The sequence below is a fragment of the Prionailurus viverrinus genome, chromosome A1 (assembly GCF_022837055.1).
Source record: "Prionailurus viverrinus isolate Anna chromosome A1, UM_Priviv_1.0, whole genome shotgun sequence".
NCBI lineage: Eukaryota > Metazoa > Chordata > Mammalia > Carnivora > Felidae > Prionailurus > Prionailurus viverrinus.
In genome coordinates this window covers 79,978,513-79,992,095 of record NC_062561.1, presented here as the reverse complement: position 1 = coordinate 79,992,095, position 13,583 = coordinate 79,978,513, and the positions used below count along the sequence as shown (strand labels likewise).

At 54.2% G+C, this 13,583-nt stretch overlaps 1 long non-coding RNA gene across 1 annotated transcript; it reads left to right on the top strand.

The window, feature by feature from the left end:
• Positions 1-8,852: 8,852 nt before the first annotated feature.
• LOC125170308 (uncharacterized) lies at positions 8,853-12,086 on the top strand. Its single transcript, XR_007153971.1, has 2 exons — positions 8,853-9,201; positions 10,475-12,086. It is a non-coding gene; the product is annotated as an uncharacterized LOC125170308 (long non-coding RNA).
• Positions 12,087-13,583: the final 1,497 nt, after the last annotated feature.

Sequence of the window (13,583 nt, the reverse complement as noted above, 5' to 3'; positions counted from 1 at the left end):
TATTCATTGCACTGGATATGGCCACAGCTCTGTAGTTAAAAGTATTAAAATTTGATTTTCAAAACAAATAAATTAAAAAATATGGAAAGCCACGACTTTCCAGATCACTATTTCTCATTGCCACTTTTATGCAGACAATTATAGATTCCATGCAATTAATTGTATGAAGTAACACGGAGAGACCCTGCAGACCCTCTACCTCGATTCCTGCAGTGGCGACGTTTTGCAAACCTGTAGCACAGTATCAACCAGGATGTCAGCGTGGACGCAATCCACCGAGAATGTTCAGATTGCCCGTTTTGCTTGTGCCCCTCTGGACAGCACACAAAGAGACTATTTTGCAAATATCTATAGTTAGTCTCAGGACCAACAGACTGTGAACACCATTCATTCACTACTGAATTTGTGGTAGCCTTCTGTAGTATGTTCTCTCAAAGATTTTTAATTTTTTTAATGTTTATTTATTTTTGAGACAGAGTGACAGAGCGGAAGCGGGGAGGGGCAGAGAGAGAGGGAGACACAGAATCTGAAGCAGGCTTCAGGCTCTGATCTGTCAGCACAGAGCCCGACGCAGGGCTCGAACTCACAGACCACGAGATTGTGACCTGAGCCAAAGTTGGACGCTCAACCGACTGAACCACCCAGACACCCCTCACTAGTATTTTTTAATGTTTATTTATTTTTGAGACAGAGAGAGACAGAGCATGAATGGGGGAGGGGCAGAGAGAGAGGGAGACAAAGAATCAGAAGCAGGCCCCAGGCTCTGAGCCATCAGCACAGAGCCTGATGCGGGGCTCGAACTCACAGACCACGAGGTCATGATCTGAGCCGAAGTTGGATGCTCAACCGAGTGAACCACCCAGGTGCCCCTCAAAGATTTTTTTGCAAACAAAAAGATTCCCCCTCCCTCATCTCACACCCACTCTCACACCCACATGCACACACGTACACCCACACCACACACACACACTTATACACACACGAGTTATCCCCGCGCTGAGATGCTGACTCAGCGGGTCTGGGTCGGGGCCTGATCACCTGTGTTCCAACAGTTTCCCAGCTGATGCTCTGGTCTGTGGAACACACTTTGAGGACCAGGGCAGTTCGGAACCACAGACCCACATTCTGCTTCTTGACGTCCACTCATCCCACGTTGTTCTCCTGAGCGTCAGCGTCACTGAGGACCACTCGGCTGCCTGATCTGAAGGCCCGTCCTTCGTCCTGCTGTCCTGCAGCACTGACCCAGGGACAGCTCCGACCTTCTGGAAGTCCCCTGACCCGGCGGTTCCTGATAATCTGAGCTCACCGGGGAGATCACTTGGTTCCAGTGATCCCCCCCAATCCTGGCCCCCAGCTGTAGTTGTCCTCCTGGGCTCCCCCTGTGACCCTTGTCCCTCACTCTTTCCCTCCTGGACATCACATCCATTCTTAGGGTCTCATCCTTCATTTCCTTCTGGTTTGATATCTCTGACTGCTGAATCTAACCCGCTTTTTCAAGGGCAACGCATCCACCTCCACCTGAACACGGGCTCTTTCCTGTGACATGAACCGCTCAAAACATGAGTCTGATCCTGCTTGCCGATGATGATGAGCTCCCCACTTTCCCAGTTATGCCCCCTGCCTGGTTTGGAATCTGAGCCCTCCTAGAAGCCTCTTCGCCCTGACCCTTCCTGACTCTGTACTGAGCCCTGTTCCTCCCTTCTCTCCCTCCCACGTGCTGAGCTCTGTTCCTCCCTTCTCTCCCTTCTGACCTTGTGCTGAGCCCTATTCCTCCCTTCTCTCCCTCCCACATGCTGAGCCCTGTTCCTCCCTTCTCTCCTTCCTGACTCTGTACTGAGCCCTGTTCCTCCCTTCTCCCCCTCCCATGTGCTGAGCCCTGTTCCTCCCTTCTCTCCCTCCTGACCCTGTACTGAGCCCTGTTCCTCCCTTCTCCCCCTCCCATGTGCTGAGCCCTGTTCCTCCCTAGTTTCCCTCCCCAACCTTGTGCTGAGCCCTATTCCTCCCTTCTCTCCCTCCCATGTGCTGAGCCCTCTTCCTCCCTTCTCTCCCTCCTGACCCTGTGCTGAGCCCTGTTCCTCCCTTCTCTCCTTCTCACGTGCTGAGCCCTGTTCCTCCCTACTCTCCCTCCCCGACCCTGTGCTGAGCCCTATTCCTCCCTTCTCTCCCTCCCCCATGCTGAGCCCTGTCTCTCCCTTCTCTCCCTCCATGTCACCTGGGGCTGGTCACTGTCACTGCCTCCTTGGGCCTCCTGGATCCTCAGAGGGATGGAACTGTCCACCCAGAAATCTTATCTGCCTTCAGGTGTGTGTGTCTTCACTGCACCTCTGCCAGGCTGGCTTCCTGAAGGCACCTCACCTCACGATATTCCCCTTCCAAACCTTGGCTTTGAGCCTGAACTTCCGGTTCCAGACCTCTCCTTCCAGATCCGGTAAGATTGTACCCCACGCGCTCTGGGCAGGCAGACCTATGCAATCCGCCTCTTCTCAGCTTGCTGCTTTCCCAGGCTCGTCCTTTCTCCAGCCCAAAATTGCCACAAGAATTTACGGTTAATTGACAAACACCTTTAGGTCCCTTTATCATAAGTCAGACACTCTCTGAAGCACGCAGCAAGTACCAATTCATTAACGTTCACAGCTCTCCATCAGCCTACATCAGCCCTCTGTCGCAGAGAACACGACGGGTCAGAGAGGCCAAGGACTCGGTCGAGGTCATCCAGCTCGTAAACGGCAAAGCTGATGTTCGAGAGGCGAGCCCGTGTCCGTGGGCACGGCAGTGATGGAGGTTAGCTTTGGCGTTTACTCTGCCTGAGGCATTAAAGGCTCAATATGCTGGAGTGTGTAAGAAAAAACTTTCCCCCTAACTTGCCATGTCTGACAGCTGTGCTGGGTTTACTGGGGCAGCGGTTGACTTGAGGGGCGCTTGAACCAGAACGCCTGACCCTTGCTGGCTCCGCACACAGCTTTCCTCGCCTGTAGAAGGGGGGAGATCACAGCGGCCACCTCGCTGGGGGGGGGGGGGAGGGGAGCGGCGTGATGCCGGGAAGGAGCTGCACCTGTACGTGGCATAAACACATTTGTGATCATCGTTGCCCGGCCTTCAGTCTCGCGAACCAGATCACTGGGCAAAGTACAGAGAATAAAATAAAGTGAACGCATGTTGCTTATAATTTTACAAAAATATTTGAAGTTATTATTCCCACTGTGAGTCAAGTCTGTTTCCCTGGTGTGCTTGCGGTCTTGCTGTATTTTATTTTATTTTTTAAATGTTTATTCATTTTTGAGAGACAGAGAGAGAGCGGGGGGAGGGGCAGAGAGAGAGGGAGACACAGAATATGAAGCAGGCTCCAGGCTCTGAGCTGTCAGCACAGAGCCCGACGCGGGGCTCGAACTCGCAGACCACCAGGTCATGACCTGAGCCAAAGTTGGACGCTCAACCGACTGAGCCACCCAGGCACCCCGTAGTCTTGCTGTTTTAATATCATGTAGCATTCCCTTCTTGACTTTAATTTTGTAATCGGGATCCGTGGACTTGGATTGCCAATAGTCTTTACCATGGCATCATGAGCTTTCTGGAAGTAATCTGGGGATTTCTGAGATGCCCCAGTAGAGAACCATAGCTGGATTATATACACAGGGATTTTTGTTAATTCCATTTATGCTGGAATGGCAGGGGCCATGGCTTCCCTGGCACACGATCCTGAAACACTTTTTTAAAATGTTTTCAAAGTTTATTTATTTGTTTTTGGGGGAGAGGGGCAGAAAGAAGGAGAGACAGGAGGCCAAGCAGTCTCCACGCTGTCAGCGCACAGCCCAATGCAGGGCTCGAACTCATAATCTGTGAGATCATGACCCGAGCCGAGATCAAGAGGCACATGTTTAACAGACTGAGCCACCCAGGTGCCCCCCCCCACCCCCGTCCTGAAATCCTTTTACCAAGTAAGATGTGATTTTGAACAGGAGACCAGTGACACTAAAGGGGCTGACTCAGACTCTGCTCTTTTCAGATGGTCTTGGAAGTTCAGTTCACTTGAGAGGTTGCTGGCCACAGGCTGCCTGCTACGTGCCTGGTGGGGGTGGGGAGGTGGGGGACACCTGTGATGGGAGGGGCTCAAGCTGGGCTGGAGAAGCCAGGCTCACAAGGAGACCATGTCCTCGGAGCATGGGGAGTACACACCCCTCCCTCGGGAAGAGCTCACCCCACTGTCCCTTGTTTTCTGCCCACCTTTGCACACCCCCTCTTAAATCCCTTGTCTGTTCTGCCTCCCCTTGTCTGATCCCTTCCCTTAATGCCCAACAATCTCGGCTTTAGAGACGGCATCCCCTGCTGGGACAAGCCGCCTATTCCTGGCAGACGAGGCTACAAGCCCAGATCTCCCGACTCCCTGCCACGGGGACACCGTCGTGGGGGGATCACGGGCATCAGAAGAGGCCACAGTTCTTGGCATTTAAGAAGCTTGGGGGCCTACAATTTAATTTTAGGGAAGTCTCAGATTTAAGCTTTAAAATGCTGTCAACCTTCACTCGTTTCTTTGGCACGCACGTGTTACATTTCTACTGTCTGGCAGGTGGTTTTTCTAGGTCCTTGAACTTCGGGGAGGGGGAGGAATGGACCCTCAGAGACGGCCGAGATACAGACTGGCCAACCAACCAAACAAGGAGCGAGCGGAACCCTCCACCAGTCCACACTGTTCTTGTCGTTTCTCTCAGGGGTTGTCATGCGAGTAACTTCTGTGGTTTTGGTCAACAGGATGGGGGTGGGGGGAATTCCTTTGTTTCCTCTAGGGTCTGAGTGTTGACAATCAGCTCCTCTGAGAGGCACGTTGGGAGCGAACAGGGCAACGTGCTGGGTGAGCACAGTCAGTAGGGACAGGTGAGGAGGAGAGACACAGGCCTGAAGTGAAGAGGGCTGTGCGCAGGGATCACGGGGTGAGGACAGCAGACGCTTGTGTGAATAACACGAAACCAGGGGTCTGACTGAGTTCTAACACGGCACTGTGGCCCTAGCTACTGTGTTTTTGTTTCTGCCACTGTAGAGTGGGGTCCCCTGAAATGTCGGAGGACCGGGGAGAATGGGGTCTCATCTCCTTTCGGTCCACTTCACGTCTTCAAGATCTGTGGTTAGAGGGATGCCATGCCATTTCCCCTGTATGTCTGTCCTTGGAGTCAAAGCAATTAAGAAATAGAATTTCTTGCTCAACATTTGCTGATGTGGAAACTGGGGATCCGAGCCAGGGGGGGTGTGGGGAATGTGCAGAATGGAAGACAGACTTAGCCTACCTGGGTTGGGAAATCAGCTTGCCTACAAATCCAGCTCAAGCTGGCAAGGAAGCCCTCTTCCGTACACGGCAAAGTGGGTGAAAATCCCTAATCCCCGGACACTAGTTAACTGGAGACTCATTTCATTGAGTTTGGGACCTGTAATGAAACAGACAAATGTGCTTGGTTTCCAGGCCAAAGTTATTCAAGTAGGCTAAGGTCTTGCCCAAGTTGGCCGTTCCTTCCAGATGCCTCTTCACTCCTCTGCAGGTTCATGAAAACTGAAACTCAAAAGGGACATGTGCGTTGGCCAGGACGCTGAGCAAACTAGGTCCTCTAGAAAGTTTTATTGTGACACAAGGTACTTGTCCAAATCTGGGACCTTTGCCCCGAAAAGGATTATTGCACAAACGTGGTGTGGTGTTTCAGCCTTGTGTGAAGGTGTGATGCACAGGGGGAGTCATTTCTGTTTCCACCTGCCATTGGCTCTCATTTTTTAGTTGATCTCTTTCGATACATAATTCAGATATCATAATATCCACCCTTTTAAATTGTGCAAGTCCGTTGTTTTGTTTTGAAGTTTATTTATTTATTTTGAGAGAGACAGAGGCAGCACCGGCGGGGAGGGGCAAGAGAGAGGGAGACGGAGAATCCCAAGCAAGCTCTGTGCTGCCAGCACAGAACAGGACGTGGGGCCGAAATCCACAAACCCGCCAGATCATGACCTGAGCCCAAACCAAGAGTCGGACGTTTAACCGACTGAGCCGCCCAAGTGCCCCTAAGCCCATTGTTTTCAATATGATCACAAAGTTGTGTGTCCATCACCAGTATCTAATTCCAGGATATTTACATCATCCTAAAAAGAGGCCCATTTGGCTCACCTCCCTGTTCCTCCATACCCCCAGCCCCTGGCGTTCATCTCCGTTCTGTTTCTATTAATTTGGGTCTTCTGGGTTACTTCAAGTAAATGGCACTATACGCTATGTGGCCCTTGCTTCTGGCTTCTTTTCCCCGGGTTCCTCCATGTTGTAGTACGTATCTAGACTTCACTCCTTGTTTTTAACAGTTGGGTAATATTCTAGCATACAGTATACCACAGCGTGTTTGTTCATTTTTATAATAAGGAGAACTGGTTTAAGCATACAGATGCAACGTACTGTTTTTTAACGTACTAAATCCTAAGTCAGTAATGCCTGGGACTCGCCCACCAGTGCTCCTGTGTTTCTTTGGTGATTCATCTACTTACTCAATACTCCGTGCTACCCTGCTGTGTCTCATCCTGCCCCGTTCTGTCTGTTCCGTTGGCTTGAAAATGGCTTTGACCGTGCCTTTGCGATGGGTGCCTGCCCGTGTGAGGGCGAGGGGTTCTCACTTGGGCACGGGGCTCAACGGGACCTACTCAGGGCATCCTCCCTGCGGGAGATGATCACAGCACATCATCGAAGGGGGTGAGCACGGGGAGGGTTGTGTCGGGTAAGAAGAGGCAGGCACGTCAGAGCCACCGTGTCAGTCGCAGCTGGCAGAGGTCCCGTCACCCGTCAGTTGGAGGACGCGTCACCATGGACTGCAAGGTGAGGGCTCTCAGGGGGTTTACGCAGGAGCAAAGTGTCCACCTTCCGCCCCCAGAGTGATGCCCCAGCTGGCTCCGCAGGCCTCCTGACGCAGCCCGAAGCAGGGAACCGGGAAGGAGAGTGGAGGTCTGCGAGGTGGACAGCAACCTACCCGAACAGCATAAAGGAAAACCCGTCCCCTTACGGGCCCGGGTTTGGGCTGCATGGAGACGCTGCTGACCCAGTGAAGAAACAGCCAACTAGCGTTTGGCCTCGGGTGGCCTTGCGGAGGCTCTCTCTGGCACAGTTTCGGATGTGAACTCCCCCCTCGATTTCTGGGTTTATTTGGGATAGATAACTGGCTTGGGGAGGGTCACAAGAAGCTGAGTCTGGCCCGTCCCGGAGATTCCAGCAGCTGCCAGACAGATACAATTGGGGCTTGCACCCACCCCAGACCCTGGTCTCCCCGGGAGAGGGAAGGAGGGAGGAAAGGCCAGCCAAGCCACTATTATCCAATCCTTCAACAAATCCTAGACGTAGGAGTGTTCGCAGCCTCCCTGACCCCCAGCAGGGCCGAGCAGGTGGGCTGAGGTGGGGGCGTCTGGTCCGTGGACCTTTACCCGAGCTTCGAGGAAGGACGGCATTGAGCACAAGTAGAACATCCGTTGAAGATCTGTCCTTGGGAGGGAGCCCTTTCGAACTTTCCGATACGGGCAGCACAGCTTGGACACGTGGACCCAGTGGAGAAGCCAGTACTGTTCCCTGAGCCCCGAGGAACAGCATCTCGGAACCGGCAGGGGCCTGTCTGCCCCTCAGAAATGGAGGTGCAGGTCTGGACCCCTCCCATCTGATCTGATTCCGCAGCAGTCCAGGGGGGCTGTGACAGCACCCCGGAAGGCCCCTAGGCAGCAGCAGGTGCTGTCCTAGGTCACAGAGGGCAAGAAGCCCGGAGGGGCGGGTGGGTAGTTAGCTCACTCAGGAAACGTTCCTGGGGCCCTTTCTATGTGAGGACATGTTCTCACCAGCCGTTTTACTACGTAAAAGTGTTGCACTTCCCGAAGAAATTAGGAAAGCACATGCCCAACAAGGCTCTCCTCTGCCAGGAAGGGGTGGAGAGGAGGGGCTGTTTCCCTTATTCCCGCACCCCTGCTTAGCCCCTCCTGCCTGAGCGGAGGAGTGCGGGGGGCTCGGGAGACAGGGGGGCGCCAGGGCCTCCGCCGAACGGAGGAGGAGGGGTCTCCCGTAACTCGCTGCAGATCTCGGGTGTAATTAAAAATTGAATTACAACCTTTCGTGCAAAAGCACTGGAAAACCGGATCCAAATACTTCATCTGCTACTTGCAGGGCCTAATTTTACCTGACAGCTTTAAGCCATTTGAAAAAAAAAATCTCAAAAGGGAAAAGGGAGGGTTCTGTTTCTAACGCCGCCGCCGCCGGGAAGGCTCGGGTAAGGAAGGTGGCTTCTGTCCCGAATGCCTTGATAAGGTCTGCTGCGTCCCACCTTCCTGCTCCCGGGAACTGTGTGTTTTCAAAGGATCACACACTTCTTTTTGTTTTAAACTGTCAGAAGCTGCTGTTTTATTCCCAAAGGTAAAATTCTAGCTTCAAAGGGAAGACCTGGCCAATCACCACCGCATAAGGCAGACCAACCCAAAACAAGAGACAAACCCTCACCAACCCCGGATTGCAGGGGCTTCTAATCCCCGTCAGCAACTCCAGTAAAAACGGGCATTCCTAACATATTCCAGGCAGCCCTGACCTCCAGGCGTCGGCATCCTGCAGCCTTTTGAATTCGCTTAAAACTATTAAGAAGTGATTAAGTTGTTACAGGGTCTTTTCCAGCCTGGCTTGCCGCTGGGGCGGTGAGGGAGAGGAGAGAAAAGCAGTCACGGGCCTGTCTTCCTTTCGGCTGACCTTGCACGCTAATAAATCCATCCTGTATTTTCTGCCACTGCCCATTTACGGCCTACAGGAAACTAATCTTGTACAATAACTACCTTCCTGTACTTAGTGCCTAAATAGAGCCAAATGGATTTGGCGGCTCCGGGTCCTAGGCGGTTCCTGTGGAGCGAGGCCCAGCCCGAGGAGCAGAGTCAGGCCCTGGATGCGGGGCCTCCCGCGGGGTCCTGGGGCTCGGGTTGGGGCTGCCGGCCTGCTTCACAGCAGAAAATCAAAAGCAATCCTCTGTGCCACGCGCCCAACAGCGATCCCAGCTGCAAACTGGAGGGCAGATGGGTATCTGAAACCAGCCGGATAGACTCGAGGTTAAGGTGGCGAATTTAGGGACTGAGACCGGCGCAGATCAGCATGGCACTGAGGTCCTGGATAAGGGAGACAGTACCATCCGCTCAGCAGGTTTTAAAAAGTCATCACAAAGGAGCGAATTCCATAATGAGGTGATGAAAGAATTTTGTTCTCATTTCAAAGTCAAATGTGTTACTTAGGAGAAGGGGGGTGGGAGGGAGAGAGGGAGGGGGAGCAATGGGAAGGAGGGAGACGGAGGAAGATGATGGGAGGGAGGCAGGGAGAGGGAGGAGGAGGGAAGGGGAGGAGAAGAAGGAGTGGGGAAGGAGGGGGAGGGGGAGGGGAAGAAGGGTGGGAGAGGGAGGCAGGGGGAGGGAAGGGGAGGGGGATTGGAAGAGGGGTGGGGGAGGGAGGCAGGAGGAGGTGGGGAGGGTGGGAAGGGGAGAGGTGCAGGTAAAGGGCTGAATTCACACTTAGCCCCATACCCAGCAGTGGTCTCCCTGCAGCACTAAAAGGGGTGAATGTTGCAGAAAGGCAGGAGGGCCCAGTGGTGTCTTCTCAGAGCCGCCAATAAGGGAGCTGGGAAGATTCAGAGTCTGTCCTGTAAAGAGACCAAAAGCACTTCCTTTTTGACAGGCCAGGGGCTCTGCAGGGGTGCTATCTAGACCTCCATCCACGCTGATCTGCTGACTGTGTGCACATTGATCAGCAGTGCTGGGTGGACAGAGTCCACTTCCTGGGCTAATGTGGAAGGTTCTGGAACGGCAAAGAAGCCGCTAATGGGAAGGGAAGTGGAGCCTTCCGCACAGGCTGGAAAACATCACTGACCCAGAGGGAGGGTGGAGGAGGGTATAAATTCTCCCTGCCTGGGGTGGAGGGCTCTGGACCCCAGAGAGCAGGCTCCCCACTGAGAAGGACAGGATGGGATCCCCTGGGGCCGCCTGGGGCCTGTCTCTCCAGGAAGTGGGAACACTGGGGGGTGGGAAGGATCACCCTCACCCTTAAAGATCTTGGATGTAGGAAGTGACCTGTGGCTTCTGAGGAAACTCTTGTAGGGATAGGGGAATGTGAATGACAAGTGACAAAAGTGCCTGTTATATATAAACAAGATGGCATCTTTATTGCGGTCACTTGCCAGTATTGTCACCATCACCGTTGCTAATATCAGGAGGGGCTGTATGATTCCAGGGCTGCCTGGGAGCTGTGGCCGTCCCTAGGGGTTGTGGGGGAGCTCAGAGGACTGCAGGTTCCAGAAGGCCTGAAATGACCCCAAAGGGTTACTGGAAGTGGCTACTGTGGGGATAAAAGTAACTTTGCTCCTGATTATTTATTCCCTTTCATGCTCCTGCAAGTAACTAGGGTAATAGTATTTATTTGGGTACTGTAGAGCTTATATATTCCTTTATATGCCTCGTCTACTTCTAGCATCTGAGCCTAAACATGTGGAAGGACCCCTTCCGCTCCCCGGAGGCCACCATCGGAAAGAGAGAAGCATGGAGACGTGGTTCTGCTCCCTCTGGAAGGCTGCACTGGGAGGAGGCCGGGGCGTCGGGTGGACCAGGGCTCCAGAACCCTGGAGTGCTGGGCTCCAGGCTGGGTGTGCAGGCTGCAGACTGGCCCGTCCGTCCCTTCTCATCTTCGTCTTTCAGTCCCTGTCCTAGGACAAGTGAAAGGACAGAAGGCAACCCCTTGCAGAGGCCGTGGGCCTGGGCCCCCTGCCTCCTTCCCTGTCACACTCGTGGGGGACAGGAGAACATGGTGGGGCTGTCCCCAGGACCCCAGCCTTCCCCAGGCCCACGTGTGTGGGACAAGGAGGCCTGATGCAAGCCCACAGCCCAGAGCCCCTGATCAGAGGGTCCAGATGGGACTGTGCCTGCTGGCCCTGGCCATCCCTAGTCCCCTGTGCCAGGGAAGGGCGGTGGGGACCTGGGGGGACAGGAAGGAGGCTGTCTGCTTCTAGGAGGAGCAGAGAGGGGAGGATTGTGCAGGTGGCTGTGAGCCCCACGCTGAGCCAAGAGCCTGTCCTGCCACCTTGGGCCACTAACAGTAACTAGTGCCTGTGGTTCATCCTCAACCGATGCTGTGGCTCCCACATCTGGGAGAAGTGTGTCCGTGACCTTGGCCCTCAAGGACCCGGGCCGTGGGTCTCAGGCAGGCAGGAATGGATGTTCCAGAAGGCCCAGCTTTGGGCTTTCGGTGGGGGTCCAAGTCTGGCCCGGAGCCCGTGTGTCTCAGCTCCCTGGGCTGCCGGCCAGAGAACTGTCCCCTTCCTGTGCGGGTGAGGGCCGGACCGCGCACCTTTGCCATGTTGTTTATTTGTTATTTATTTACAGTTTATTTTTTTTTATCGAGGTGTAATGGACACACCATGTTATATTAGCTCCAGGCATAGAACACAGACGCGGCATTTGTGTGCACTGCAAAGTGACCATGTGGGGGACATCGGTCACCACAGGCCCTGTTGTGTGACTTTTCTGGGCCTCAGTTTCCGCCTGTCCCACGGGGGCACTAACTGCCCTCGCCCCATGGGGCGGTTGTGACAGTCACGAGAGAGAATGTGAGGAGAGGATTTCACGCAGAGTAAACGGTAGCTCTGGTTATTTTTAGCCTCGCCACCATCCCGGGTCCTCAGATTCTCTGATGTCCTCCCACAGGGTGTCAGTTGGACTAGAGTCCCAGGACACACATTTCCTGGCCCTCCCCGCGGGAGCCGGTCAGTCTGCCCCGTCCCCCTGTGTTGGCATCATCTGAGGTCTCCCTGTCCTTTATTTAGGATGCTGGCACACCGCACCGGCCTTCTAGAACATGCCTGTGTCACTGCGGCTGCCACACCTGTGACCTGGAACCCCTCCAGTGCTAGAGAGAGCGGGAACAGGACTCCCCAGGTGGATCACCTGCTTCCTCGGAAGCTCCCATCCCCCTACTGCAGGGAGGCACCCCCCCCCCCCCAGGAAGTTGGAGAGACTTTGTAATCAAGTATAATCTACCTACAGGAAAACTACAAGCGCAGCACAAATAAATCTTTCCTGGAACCTCAGAGAATAAGTTGCCCAAATGATGTTCCATACCCCTAAATATTTCAGGGTGTATTTTCTTTTCTTTTTTTAAGTTTATTTATTTTTGAGAGAGAGAGAGAGAGAGAGAGGAGAGCTGAAGAGGGGCAGACAGAGAGGGAGACACAGAATCTGAAACAGGTTCCAGGCTCTGAGCTGTCAGCACAGAGCCCGATGCAGGGCTTGAACCCACGTATGGTGAGATCGTGACCTGAGCCGAAGACAGACACGCAACCGACTGAACCCCCCAGGTGCCCCAGCCTCTCGTCTGACTCCTGATGTATTGATTCTTGTAGTTATTTCTCTCAGTGTGGACTCTTGGTTGTCACTTCACTCAGTGGATCCCCATCTGTTACCATCGTCACCTCTCCTGATGCTCAGAGGTTTCCAGATGTCCTCAGATTTGGGAGCTTCTGACAGTGGAGCCCTTCAATGGGCCTGTGTGTCACCACTGCTCATCTGCCGGCTCTCGGTGGCTTCAGGCTCACCTCAGCCAGTCTCTGAGGAGTGCCGTCTCTGCAGGGAGAAAGGATTTAGAAACCAAGGTCCAGGCAAGGATCTCAGGGATGAAGCCAGAGGGCACGCACACATGCGCGCGCACACACACACACACACACACACACACACACCCCTCTATTCATCGAAAGCCACCAGGTCAAGCCAGCATCCCCAACTCAAATCCAGGACCACAGTCTTAGCTTTCACCCCATCTGCATTCGTGACTTTCGTCCCCAGCCCTGAGCCTCCTAGCTGCCTCCTCTCACCCTTGTACTGAGTTCCCAAATGCTGCCGGCCTCTCACCAGACCCCACCCCCACGCTGCCTTCCTCCCTCCTCTCGGTAGGTGCTCTGGCATCGGTGTCTGGACTGCCCCCTCCTTGCCTCCCTGCCACCCTGACTCCACTCCCTCACCCTGCCCAGGCTGCCAGTCCCAGACACACACCCCCACACCTCAGTCCCCATCCCACTGGGCTCTGACGTTATGGCTGCACCACACCCCCTTGGATGCTCCCCCCACCCCCGCCACCTGCTTGGGCTCCGGGAGACCCCCCAGATGCCACAGTCACCTACTGTGCTCCTCCGTGGTGCCTTCCTCCTGGCATGGACATCCACCTTGCTTCAACCCACTCCGTGGCTTCAGGATGGAATTTCTGGGGAAGGAAAGAGTAGCAAAGAAGCCTCCATTTATGGGTATCCGTGATTGGACGCAGGCTACCGCGTCCCACTATTCTGTGGCCCCCTGGCTTCTTTCCTGCCCTTCTCACCGAGCCATCAGGTGCATTCTGGAAGCCCGCCTGGGCAGGTGAAGGCAGTCTGTCAGTCAGGGCCCAGAGCCATCTCTCAGGACTCTTGCAGAGTCCCGTTGTATCTAGAGGCTGGACCCCCTGTGTTGGGGGTGTTTGCTCTGGCCCAGGCTGTGCCTTTGCCCAATACTCCAATATGCAGCCGCTTGTTTAGTAAGCTGTAGTGGGGATTAACATT